At 38.3% G+C, this 14,465-nt stretch overlaps 1 protein-coding gene across 5 annotated transcripts in view; it reads left to right on the top strand.

The window, feature by feature from the left end:
• LOC124283726 (signal-induced proliferation-associated 1-like protein 1) overlaps positions 1-14,465 on the top strand; it is a 108,603-nt gene that overhangs the window by 33,691 nt on the left and 60,447 nt on the right. For 4 of the 5 annotated variants that reach the window (XM_046719750.1, XM_046719751.1, XM_046719747.1 and 1 more), the window contains exon 2: positions 6,601-6,646. The exons of the other annotated variant lie outside the window; for it this stretch is intronic. The gene's annotated coding sequence lies outside the window, so the exon portion shown is untranslated. The remainder of the gene's footprint in view (positions 1-6,600; positions 6,647-14,465) is intronic. 5 annotated transcript variants of the gene reach the window in all.

The following is a 14,465-nucleotide window of genomic DNA, read 5'->3' as shown; positions in this document are numbered from 1 at the left end:
AATACAAAGATATACAAGCAATGAAAAGTACCTTATAAAATAGGCGGGGGTTACGTAAGGAACTCTTTCTGTTTCTGCTGACATTTTTGACAGTGGTCTTCACTATGCAACATAATAACAACTTGCTGTCTTTGACAGCTTGTGTTTTCTAAAAGTTTTGCCAATACCTATTTCAATTTTGAATATGATATTTGAAATCATCAGTGATGTGAAAAATAACGTTCAGTTTACTTTACACCTGGGCAAGTGAAACATTTACGATTGACATAGTGATAATGGTTCTTTGTGAATAGGACTGAGTGACTGTTGAGATGCCCCCCCTGTAGCTGTAACAGAACAGTATGTCTTCCAGGTTGTTGAAGGTTTCTTTGTTTTTCCATGACCTCAATTGCCATGTTTTGTCAGGTATTTGAAGCATGTTACTGTCAGACAGTGACAATAGTTTCCAGTGCCCTCTCACATATCTGTGTGAATCTGGCTGTGAATGTCTGTAACCAGGTCACTGTGATGGAGAACCTTGCTAGACCATGCTAAGGCATGCAGTGTTACCTGTTACTGAAATGAGTTTCTTGTCAGTTTGAACTGCAGTGCTTCCTTAAGGACAGGTAACTTATAACTGTGGTTTTAGGGGTGAGAGTAGCCTTGCTTCAAGGCTGTACTGAATGCTCAGCCCATGGAGATAGAGTAATTCTATCCTTTATAGAGGCAAGTCTGGATAAGTAGACAGTACATCTAAAGGATGCCAGTCTGTTATTTGTATATATATTATTTTTTTTCAGATTTTTTCATTTAAACTATTAATTACTACCTTAGAGACTTGTGCAAGTTTAGGGTGAGAGTAAGGGAACTATTACACAGGACAAAGCCCAGGGGTGGGGGGTGTTTATGAGGGGTGGTGGAGCAAAATGTGGTGCAGTCATAAGACCGATCCTATCACTACCTGTACAATAATTGAGAACAATACACATTGTTTGTGTGCATATTTCCAGATACAAGATTGCACAAGATGTGGGGTGGCGGGGTAGCCAAGTGGTTAAAGCGTTCACTCGTCACGCCAAAGACCCAGGTTCGATTCCCCACATGGGTACAATGTGTGAAGCCCATTTCTGTGTCCCCTGTCATGATATTGCTGGAATGTTGCAAAAAGTGGTGAAAAACTAAATTCATGATTGTTTTGATGTAAGGCAATGTGAATTTTTATACCCAAAAATAATTTTTCGGATGTTGATATATGAGCTCATGCAAGCACAGGGGAACATATTCAAATCGCCTTGGTTAAATTGCTCTGTCAGTTTAGTGTGGTACATTAGACACTTGTCAACTTTCTGGTGTAGGTTGATGATTAAACAGTCAGGCGCTGCAGGGTAATCATACAGATATGACTCTATGAGCATCATGATCATTCAGACAGTAATGATTGGACAGGCTCAAGAGATCAAGAAATTTTGCCATCATTTTGAAAATGTCTCAGCATTAACCATGCGATAATTGTTCGATACTTCTTGTCCAATATCGTTATTCAGCCTATTTAATGGTCTTGTGTCATCCTTAGAATCTTAAGGAAGTGCCTAATGCTCCAACTTCTAAATGCCTCTCAAAGAATTACTTCAGAATCTTATCTACACATCTAACACATGTGATCTGAACACTATGTTTTATTTATAAAATTTAATTGAGTTAAGAAATGAAACTACTTTAATTCTTATGAATAGGAAGTCAGTTTGCATTTTGTGAAATTTACTTTTCAAACTCTGTTTGCTTGGCTGTGTTGTGGTTTGAGGAACGTGTGCCACATAATCACCCTTGTAATAAGGTGCCTGTTTAACAAGAATGTAAAAACCGACCATGTCAAACGTTAAACTAAAGTTGACACAGCAAGGGAGGTATTTGCCCACACTGATCCAAAGCACTGTGCTGAAATTATACAGCAGGCCTGTCCAAGCTGAAGTCTGGCAGGTACAATGGTATAGACTGGCAGCAGTCTGTAGGAAAACAGCATTTCATTTGTTGTGATGGAACAAGAGTAACTTATATGGTAAATAATTTGAACTTGGTCGTATTTCTTTCTTTAAATTAAAGTATGTGTTTGCTGTGCACAATAAAAATTGATGTAAGTGTCTCCAAGTAGGTAGGAAGCGCGTTGTCCAGCAGGTTATTGGTGCTACTGACGGCTTGGCATCCAGAAGCCTGTTTCACAAAGCTATCTTAATGCCATGGTGATCGTAACTCCCGTACTTAAACAAAGGCTAATGGTCATCGTAGCACTAAGGTTGCTTCGTGGACCAGTCAAACTTAATGCTAATGTCTCCAGTCAGACTGGAGGCATGTTGTGCAGCAGACTATTGGTGTCACTGATGACTTAGCATCCAGACAACCAACACCAGTGCTTCTGGTAAATATACTTTATATCAAACCACAATGCAAGTCCTCAGGATTATATTGGAGTTATTGCATGTGGCAAGGAGGGCAATGGTACTTGTTAGCTGGTGCTAAACCGATGAGTGGTATGTAGGTATATGGGCCAAGTCTGTAGGGATGTACGAGTGACTGTGAAGGCGAGACAGATAAGTGTTAGGTGTCTATCATGCTGAGGTAGAGAAATGTTAAGGAGATTAATGTTTCTTCTAATGGGTATTTTGTATGAAGGAGCGTGTGGAAAGATTTATCACTTCATAGAAAGTCCATATCAATTCATGGAAGACCAATCAAAGGTGATCATAGAGAGAATGTATCTGTGCATGGAAGACCAATCAAAGGTAATAATAGAACGCCTATATCAAGGCTTGGTAAAGTAAATGTAGGTCATCATTGGAAACTTGTATCAAGGCATGGAGGACCAATTAAAGCTGAAGATAGGGAGCCTGTATAAAGGCTATGTAGAACTATTATATGTAGAACTATTATATGTAGAACTATTAAAGGTCATCATGGTGAATCTGGATAAGGTCCTGGGTGCCGTTGTACAAAGCGATCTTAGCGCTAAGGTAACCGTAACTCCCATACCTTAACATAGACTTAAAGGTCACATGCAACGTAAAACACAACTTTGCAGATTCTGATACCTTTCGGTATGGACTTACCGAAACAAATCGTCAAAAATGCAAATTCAACTTATAAAGTCGAAAAATAACGCAGATGAAAAAAAACGCTCGAAATCGGAGTTCAAACGTTTCACTAATTTTCCCCAGACTTTTCTGGGGAAAACGGGTTTCAACAGCTTGGCTGCGCTTATAGCACGTGCGCAGTGAAGTAGGTTCGCGCAGCTTGGAAGCGGTTGTCCGGTGAATACTCGGTGGAGGCTTTGGTGTGAGCTATTTTTCTAATGTTTTGTTGATATCTCACAGGCGCGAGCTTTTATATGTTATGACAGTAAATTAACTGTTTATATAATTTCATTTGTCTATTTCACCACACGCTCTTCTTACCGAGTCACTTTCTCAGTTCGATACTTAAAAGCAATGCCATTATTTAGCTGACAGAATTTCCAACTGTGATATAGATATGTCGTTGTCACAGACTAAACTCAATGTCTTGTTTTATTGACACCTGTGTGTCTGCCTGCCTGTCTGCTAATGACAATATTCAATACACAGCTGCTATCACTGACCACATGCAATTTGAACTTAACACCAATCAGGCTATACACCATAAACAAAATGCATTGATTTATGGCCCGAGTTCGGTCTCTGTCACATTATGTAATTACACAGACAGGCAGGTGTGATACTTGAACACATGACATGTTATGATGTCTGTTGATTGCAAAATGTTATACACAAAAAATGAGCATGTATTTACAAAACCCAACATCTCTATATGTACACACACAATCAGCCGTGAGAGCATCTGCAAATGAACCAGCCTTTACACTTGAGTGCACACCCACCCGCTCTGACTGGGTTCGGTATCCCGGCTGCTTCGTTTCTTGGGAAGTAAACCAAAGTACACAATATTGCACTTTTGATTTGCGATTGTACGCTTATAATTTTGTTTAGATGTTTTTTCATAACCAGCAATGTATATTATATGTCATGAATAAGTGATAATTGTGTTTTAATTATGTTTGATTTTTTGGTTGCATGTGACCTTTAAGGTAGTCTTAGCACTAAAGTTGTTTTGTACAATGGCACCCAGGGCCTAGATTTTCGAAGGTCTCTTAGCGATAAGATAGTCATAAGTTAATGTTAATGTATGGAACTTACGACTATCTAAGCTCTAAGAGAGCTTAAAAAATCTAGGCCCAGGTAGATATGTCCAAAAGATCCTACAAGGCCATAGAGACACTCAAATTAAATGAGATCTTTTTCTCCGATATACCTATCTGCAGAAAGATCTAAATTCACATCCATTGAAGGTCATGTCAGAACTTTCGAGTCACCCAATCAGCGGAGAGGCTTCTAAATTCTTAGTTTGAGTGAGCAAAGCATTTGATAAAGTAAAGCTTATTTCGATATATCTTGAAAATAAATATAATCAGGGTGATCCATGTGCAAAAATATAGTCTTTTCTGAAATCCATAGCAAAGGATGCAATATGTGGGGTATATTTGTTTTCTGTGGCAATTTCTTTTGCTGAAATGGGAGTTTCTGAAACAAAAGCTGACCTGTTGATCTCTGCCTTTAGAACCTTTGAATCCTTTATCATTTGTTTATTTTGACTAGGCAATGTTCTCTGAGGGTTGTTCTGATATAACCTTGTTTGTAATGAGGTATCATATCAGTAAATTATTTGATCTGTATGAAATTGTCTCAGAAAAGACTGAGTAGACTTTGTTCAAGTCGATTTTACAGGTCTTTATCAAGGCTAGGTGGACAAGATGTAGGCATCTGTATCAAGGCTAGGTGGACAAGATGCAGGCATCTGTATCAAGGCTAGACACACAGGCAGCAAGCTGGGAGGTTTGCCAGGAATGTGGCTGAAACACCCATGTGTCTCCTACTTCTCAATTAACATGGCCGCCCGTGTCCTCATCTCAGGGTCTGCTCCAAGCTAAGCCATTGTATAATCTTACAGTGGAGGATTACTGTCTAGTGGCAGTTGTAGAACTTTATTGATTGTACTCCCTTTTACTTCTGCCATGTCTCAATCCATCAAGGAACACTTCATCATCGAGTGGTACACATACACAGGAAGATGCTACAATGAAATATGATTATACTTAATTTGCTATTCATGCTTTGGTGATCAAAACAAAAATAGTAAGTTTTATCAAATGGGCTTCTGGAACCTCTGGTTTGTCAAACGTCATTTGTTTCTATTTGAGTTGAAAGAGAATTATCCTTGAGAACATACACTGAACTCGAAACATAAATATTTTATTGAAGAGATGTTAATCGTATCATAGAGTGTTGATTTCAGTACTTATCTGTTGGGCACTTGGTCACCTCTGCTTATGAAGGCACTTAATTTGAAATTGGAAGCACATATTCTGTTGAAGTGATTAGATAAAGAAAACAGCAAACGTCCCTCAGATGGAAGCAAGTGGCAGCTATAGCAGATATCTCCCAAGCATGTGATAACAGCACTTGCTGCCACCAAGCATACAAGCCATAATTACCCACCTGTGTATTCGCCAGATAGGAAGGTGGAATTTGGAGACTATGTGTGTCTCTTTTTCACAGGAAATTTTCACACTTAACGAGTTAAATGCCCTGAGTTATCACACCTCTGTGTCAGGGTGTTGGGATTGGGCTCTGTTGTGTTGTGCTTGTGAAAGGTACTTTAGCAATTTCTTTGTGTTTTACACAATTCTGTCTCTAACATTTGTCTAAGATGACTCAACTATTCAGTAATTGTTAAGTAAATCTATTCAACTTCATACTTTCACGTCTCAAACTCTAACATGCGTCTACTCATTGGCGTAACTTTATGAATAAATCTATTCACATGAATGGTCCAGAAGCAAGTTCCTGTAACTTTCTTGTGATCTTGTCAGAAACTTGTGAATAGCTGGTTTACATATGACTTACTGTTTGGATGCATTGAAAGATTGGGAATATTTTGTACATCAAGACTATTCTGAATCAAGAGTCAACAACCTTATATCCATAACTGTTTATGAACATTTCATTTTAATCATTCACATGAACAAATTTCAGTTCTTAAGAATTATGGATACAGGGTATTTTCCTTTCAGTTATATCAGTAATTGTCCAGAAGTAGTGTTTCACTGAGAAATATTTTTCTGTTGCCTTATATTTAGTTTGCTGGCCCGAGTGATAATTAATATGAACAATAATTCACAGTTGTCCTTGACTATAAATCTCAGCTTTAGCAATGTCTATACTTATTCATGTATTTCCTATCACATGCTAATAGTGTGAATACATTGTAACCTCAAATGTTCACTGAATTCCGTTGTGGAAAAAATTTGTGTACATTATATACCGCTATGGATTGTTTTAATCATTGTGAAGGAGCCGTGCTATATGAGACTTCCTGTAGTACAGGAGGCAGGAGTGGTGGCCATTTTGTTGGCAGCATCACGGGGAGACAAGAGTTGTGTGTGGGAAACCTGTGGCATTATGCTCCCCGAGATCACTGTCTGGGTATCACTGGGGGAAATCTAGATACTTATCCTTGCGTCTCCTTTACTTGCAGACTCCGACTGAAAGATTACCTCATTTGGAGCACAAACCACAGAAAGGTAAGTTTGAAAGAAGTCAGAAGTGAACTAAAATACCTGCAGTGATTCATGACTGAAGATGCTGAAATCCTAAGACACATTATTTTGTGATGACTGATAATAGGGAAGTTTTGAGAAGGTTTACACATAATAAAAAACTATTTAGTATTTTAACAAAGTCCTATTATAGTTGCACTAACATGAATAGCATGTATTGGTAACATTTACATAAAGTGACAAAAAGCTTTACATGTGTATAATCATAACAACTCCATGCTAATTGTAGTCCACTGTACATTTCTTTTGTATGATTAGTGTATGTTTGTGAATCATTATCAGACTGTGATGATACTACCAGCGTTCGAAATACCTGCCTGCCCAACAGCCCGGGACAGGTTATTTTCAACACGGACTGGCTATTCTGAAATCCACCTGCGCCACGGTCGGGTTAAAATATAGACATGTATATGAAGATATTCATCATATTTCAGGATGATAATTCATTATCAATTCACTCGTTAAATATAGAGTAAATAAGTAAATTAGTATTTTTTGTGGGCAGGTACATTTTGGTCAGGGCTGGCAAGTTTTACATCTAACCAACCCTGTGGTCTGGCTGAAATTTTGGGGAGTGTCATACCCTGATATTTGCAAAAGGTGATCTTATCCTGCCTTAAAGGTGGCACACATCACAAACACATGCAAAGACAAGTCAGTTGTTTGGCTGGAAAACACAGGAACATCTCGTACAAGTCACAGCAGGGACATATTTAACAAAGTAAAATATTGTTGTCACTGATGCATCAAATATGGAAGTGACCTTCACATGTACACCATAACAAATTTTTAATGGTTTACTAATGCTGAAGGGGTCGTTGTCGGCACGGTACTACAGATATGTACCCCAGGTACGTTTCTGTATACAGAAATGTACCCTGGCCATAATCAGAATACAGAAATGTACCCTAGGACGATTCCATTCCCAGTGTGTCATATTCTTGATCGGAACTGTCATACTGTTGTATTAGATACATGTGATTGCGTTATGTAATTAATGAGAATACACAGTAACGGATATTTCGCGATGCATATGAATACCAATCGCAATCAGTTGAACGGGAACAACTACATGCGGTTTCGGTTTTGATTACGGAATATGGACTCATCTGCCTTTCAGGGTACCAGGTACGTTTCTGTATTTTGACTTTGTTTAGGGTACATATCTGTATACAGAAACGTACCTGGGGTACGTATCTGTAGTACCTGTGCCGACAACGACTCCTTCAGCTTTACTAATGGCCTTTTTTGTTGTTACTTGTATGAAACACTTTTGAGCAAGTATTGCCCACATGATAGTGCAGGAATGAAAAGTACTCTGTACATGTTCCTTCACTGATTCATTAAGTTTCCTGATTTATGTCAGCTTAGGGTCTAAGCAGCAGGAGTAATTCATTTCAGTCTCAAACTCATGTATTAATGGAAATAGGAAAACTATCATTTACATTTTTGCAACTTTGACCTTTTCACATTTTGGTTAAGGCAATATGTATTGTGCCAGAGTCTGATGCTTCTTAGGAGTCTCTGTTAGAAACTGGCATTTAGTCTCTGTTGTAATGTTATCTTATCTAAAAGTATACACCAAAAATAGATTTCATCCAAAAGGAGCCAGAACAATTTTTAATTACAATACTTGACATGTGTTGAGATTATGTAGATTTGCCTAATCAGTCTAGACTTGAGCTGGACTCCATTTATTCTCAAGGGTCTGGTGGGCCTCCTCTTTATTGCTAGTCGTCCTTCATCATGTTATTCTTACTGTGTAAAAGTAACTTTTTTAAGTGTATAAAAGTAGCCTTAGTGACACAACATACATTGAATGCTACTTGATAATGAGGAGTCCCTGCAATGTCATGATGAGCATTGAGTTTCAACTATTTGAGACAGGGATGTGTATGTTTGTTGTTTAAAGGCACTATTTCACATCCCACTTCTCTAAAAATAATTAATGCATTTCTCTCAATAATACAAACTATCAGCCCTCAGGGAAGTTACCATATAATTTATTCTCCAACCAATTACATATTTAGATTACAATAATTAATTAAAAGTTTGAATGAATTAATGCAACTTTACATTAAATCGACTCTCACACCCACTACCGGCCGAACATTATTTTAAGCAAACCCCATAGAATTATGTCCCTTTGAGCGTTCTTTACGAATATCCTATGCATAACTTGTGATTGAAACCAGTTCATCAAACACCGACATCACCGCGCGCGACAGTTCTCAATGTATGGAACACTTGTTTACATTCCATATATGGCAAGTGTTCTCTGTTTGAAAGCTGTTTGCCTTGAAGTTTAATTATCGATTTCAGGCAAGTCGTAAGGGATAATAAGTCTTTTATTGCATCAGTAGGAAGATAAAGTGAGTTCATATGCCCCAATATATATAATATAGGCCAAAATATTGTTGAAAATGTGTGAAATTGCACATTAACTTCACACTCAACAGTATTTTAGTTTTATGATGGCTACTTGTAAATCATCAAGTCTGGAACAGAAAATCCAGTGACATCATGAGTATAAATCTTCACCACTTGCATGTGATCACGTGCATGAACCTCGTCAGCGAGCCTGGCCATCTGATCCCGTCAGTTGCCAAGAGAGTACTTAGACTATAGGAAGACAGAATTTGGTTTATTATCTCTATCTGAAGAACCGAATAATCTGAAACTTTAAAACTATGTTTGGCAGCATAAGGTAACTGGCATTTAATGAAAGTAAAACTAATCATGATTAACTGAAATGTTTATATTTACTGAATTTTCAGAATGCCAAAAATCTTGGTTTTATATGAATGATTTTATATTTAATGAAAGTAAAACTAATCATGATTAACTGAAATAATGTTTACATTTACTGAATTTTCAGAATGCCAAAGATCTTGGTTTTATATACCACATATATCCAGATTGTTCTTGGTTTGGCAATACCATACCCATACTGACGAAGATGGTTGTTGTAAGAGGCGATCGTGTGGTCAGGCTTGCCGGCTTGCTTGATGTATGTCATTGTATCACAGCTGCATAGATCGATGGTCATGCTGTTGATCACTGGATTTTCTGGTCCAGACTATTATTTACAGAACGCCGCCATATAGCTGGAATATTGCCGAGTGCGGCATAAAACAACCAAACCATACCCATGCTAGTGGGTAACATCAGAGACCAGCACCATTTTACATTTTCTTCCCTCCTTAAGCTGACATGCGTATGTAACTGAAACTCTTAGCAACACTCACTCACTCACTCACTCGACCGCAGGACATTGGGGTCCTAGTGGTTTGAGATGTCTGTCTGACCCATTGAAAATGCACAGAGCGGAAGGTCAGAGGTTCGATCCCAATTGACCACGCCATACCAAAAGATGTTAAAATATGGTACTTGTTGGTCCCTGCCTGGCGCACGGCATTTATGGGTACAACAAGGACTGGTCGGCTCGGAGTCAGTATAATGTGTCTGGGTGGGGTATTCACGCTTCACTGCGGCATGGTATCTCAGTGGGCTAGCACTATAAAACCAGCTTCAGTCTGGGCTAGTACAAGCAGCCGCACATACACATACACACGCATGCACGTCGTCATATGAGCGAAATATTCTTAAGTACGACGTTAAACCCAATTTCACCTCACCTCACCTCACCTCACCTCACCCACCCACTCACCTTTATTCCCTAACAAAAGTGGAATACGAAAAACTCTCTGTGACAATTATCCTCCCTTTGGTGGCTGTACTTGATGCCAGCCTGTTGCACTGTCATTAGTTATGAGCCAGCACATGGTAGCAATGCTGACATCATTCCAGAACATGTGTTGTGTGGAATGTAGCAGAAAAACTGTCACATGCTTGTCAGTGAGCATGAATGGTTATGCATTTGTAGTACTACACGAAGAATGCATTCACATAGCTATCTCAACCTGTAAGGTAGGAGGCAGTAGTACAGATAGAATAACGCTTGGTCTCTGAAGATGTATAATTTTGATAGTAAGAAATAATCCCATTTAAATTGAAAAGGAGCCCCAGAGAGATGGGAGATTCAGAACCCGAAGAAATCTAGACCTGCTTTGTTTATGACTTTATTATTAAAGGGAGTTCTAGCCAGTAGGGAAACTAATGACTATGTGGCAGTACAGAGATTAAAAGGCTCGGAATTGTTTTTGAAAATCCTGACAAGTGATACTTGGGTGACATGTTTGATTGGCCAAAAAATAAATTACTTTGTGTCACTTTGTTCCTGATCGTGATGCAGGACGTTTTAACTGCCGCCCTGTCTGTCAAGACTGAAAGAGAAACTGACAGCACGAGAAGAAATGAGCAATTTCAAAAATGGACTCCTGATTGATATCCAATTTCCTGCAAGGAATGAGTTGGCGTTTTTTAATAGCTAGCGATTTTCTTTACTATTTAACAAGCCGGTGATTAACATCATGAGCATCGACCGCCCCAGTTGTGATACACATGACCCCTTTATCAACCATGTCAACAAGCCTGACAACCCAGGGATCAGAATCCCTGTGAATCAATACGGGATATATATAGGATGCAGTAGATATAATTCATGTCAATCACAGATCTAACTATTTCCGGACACATTTGTCAAGTGTTCACATACAGTGGCAGAGAGATATTGTATTGAGTAATATCCCACTCCTTAAATAAAATTAAGCTGCTTAAAAAGGAAGTATCAAGTGCTTGGTCCCTGTTAGTAGACAAGTTTAAACAATTGTGTGACATTGATATAGGTATAACCCCCAGATGATATAGTTCAGAATACTTTTAGGACATAATGGTGTTTTGAGTGGCGTCATTACAGTAATTGGTACATCCTCTATCCGGTGTGAGCCATTCCTCAACATAAAGTACATAAGAGTTTTGTGGTTCTCTTGGTTGAAATTACTGTCCCTGGTAATGTTCAAAGCAAGTTTCTTCTGTGTCACATTCATTGTTTAGTTTATGAATTTGTTTTGTCATAATTTGCATTCTAATATTGTACAAAATAGTTCCAATATTAAATGTTTTCTTATTTTTGTAATTTTATGTAATTAAAGCAACTATTTCATGTTCATGGTTCAAGTTAAAGCTTCAGTTTCAATGTAATTTGCATCGTTAAACTTATTGTTTAAATATTGTCTATAATTAACTTCATGAGCCTTTATTGTGAGTCTTTAATTTTTTGAGTTGGTTCTTTGGATTATGTCTTGAACTGCATTTGTAATGTAGCTATGGGCCTGTGGCCTTTTAGTAATTACAAATAAATAATTGATTGAATGCATCTTATGAGGAAAGGAGTGTTGTTACCAAACGTTTAGCTGCTCATAAAAAGCTCAAAAGAAGTTAAGAAACACTTAAGTTTGTTTTTCACATGGTCGTGAAAAAATTGTGTGTTCTTTAACATCTTTGATTGGCATACATGCAGATCTGGAAATTGGAATTTCAAGATGGTGCCTTGGCTTTCATTGTGAGAAAATTCCCTTATTTTCTATTAAAGAGAAAAGGGCAAATATTTTTGTGCCTCATGGGTAAATAATTCCAAATACATGCTTGCCAGAATAGCATACATGGCAGGTTATCATTTGGGACCATACCATTTTGAAATCAAGGTCATCCAGATGTCAGCCATCTTGTATTCTGCAAGGTATATTTAGCCCCAGCTTTCCTGAGATGAAGGTACAGAGGATGTAGGGGTTTATAAACAAATAAGGTGAAATAATAAACTGTTTGCACAGTTACACCAGCAGGGTCAGCCCTTGCCTGTACAAATCTTATCATTGTTCCCTGAACAATGTCCATCGATAGGTGTTGTTTTAGTTTTAGTCTTTTGGATTTATCAATTTTATACATGTAACATGTGTATAAGGTTCTATTCCGCTTTCGGGGCGGTGGGGTAGTATAGTGGATAAAGCGTTGGCTCGTTACCCCGAAGACCCGGTTTCGAATCCCCACATGGGTACAATGAGTGAAGCCCATTTCTGGTGTCCCCCGCCGTGATATTGCTGGAATATTGCTAAAAGTGGCGTAAAACCAAACTCAGTCAGTCAGTCTATTCCGCTTTCAACAATATTCCACCAATATCACTAGGGTACACCCAGAAATGGGCTTCAAACATGTCTTCGATATGACGAGCAAATGCTTTAACTGCTAGCCAACTTCACTGCCTGTGCTTTCATCAGGACCAGACTCAATAATTTACAGGAATATGTCTGATTGGTGTAAAACAACATTCATTCACTTTTGTGAAAAATAATATGTTTGACTACCAACCCATTACTTGGCATGGTTGGCCTATATTCATTTTTGCAGTGCTGAGTTACGGACCTTGGCCACATCAGATCTTGAGTTTGAATCTCATTTTGCCCCAGTTATGTTCCTCGGTTTTTCAGCACCATAGTGGGTTTTACCAAAGTGATCAATACTTGAAGTCAGCATCACTTGGGTTTTCACCTCACATCAAGTTGTTCAAAGCAGCATTACAACTCACTCACTTTCACTCTCGCTCACAAAACTTCTTCAAATAGCTCATTAGCTTAGCTACTGTCAAAGCTCAGTGAAATTACTCTGATGTTTCTCAACATAAACTAAGAATGTCTTCACCTTTAAACCATTAATAATAATCAAGTGAGACATTTTCACAATCATGTAGTGGAGCCACTTATGACTGTTAATACAAGATGGCAGCTGTCATTTCTTTTTGTGGTGTAGTGCACCAGCCTGAAGCAACCGACCTTGGAGTGACAGATACTGATATTTCTGTCAGCTGTGTTTGGATCTGTCATAGATAAAAAGAATCACTAAACAGGTTGTAGTCTAAAGAAATCAAACACTTAAATTACATGTGATTCCTTGTCTCTGGGGGTGTAGCAGACGTCCTGATCTGAATAATAAACAGTTCCAGGCCAGATTCTGTAGCAGGTGATGATGGATGAACTGAATAAGTGTCTCTGACAAACGTGGAGAAGGATGAGCATTGGTATGAAATACAACTGGAGTAATTGTACATGGATTGTACATCTGTCACAGCTGAGTGAGGCCAGGCTCATGGAAGAGGTAGTTATTCTCATACAGGGATTCCTCATCCAGACACTGAGTCCACTAACACCTTTAGCTGTAGCCGAACATTCAGTCCCTGACTACAGTTCTGTGTAACTTCTGAAAGGTTAGATAAGACTAATTCTATAAAGGAACTATCATGATTCTCAGTATCATTCACATGAAGAAGAGCTGAGTTTGCTCTGTGAGAGCTGATAATGGAAGGAAAATGTAATGGAAGTGATTGTTTTATTTTAGAGCTGAGAAGGGGAGTAGAGTGAGTGAGTGAGTATGGTTTAACACCGCTTTTAGATATCCTTCATGAATTTAATTCAGTTCAATTATTTGCGACCTCTTGAATCAGTCTTGCATTTTTTATTGTTTTTCTTCATTTTTCATACATTGTCCAGTTTCATAAAAGCAACCTTTTTATAGGCATTAGCAAGATAATCTTCATCTGTCAATCTCAATGTTGACATATTCAGACCTATTGATGCTTCTTGGCATACATAGAGGACATTATATGAGTGCCCATGTCATACTGTGTTTATGACACGAGTGCCTAAATGTTGGTATTTTCGAGTGAAATGAGGTATTTCCCAGTGAGAGCGAGGGATATACCGATATTTAGGCACGAGTGTCGTAAACATAGTATGATATGGGCACAAATATAATATTCTGTTTATTACCGAAGTCGTCAAATTGAAAAAAATACACCCAAATCTACTTTCAAACATAGGCTGGCTACCTG

The sequence above is a fragment of the Haliotis rubra genome, unplaced genomic scaffold (assembly GCF_003918875.1).
Source record: "Haliotis rubra isolate DU_JTF1 unplaced genomic scaffold, ASM391887v1 Scf32, whole genome shotgun sequence".
In the NCBI taxonomy this organism is placed as follows: Eukaryota; Metazoa; Mollusca; class Gastropoda; order Lepetellida; family Haliotidae; genus Haliotis; species Haliotis rubra.
Note: the sequence above shows the minus strand (reverse complement) of the source record. Positions and strands in the feature narration are given on the sequence as shown.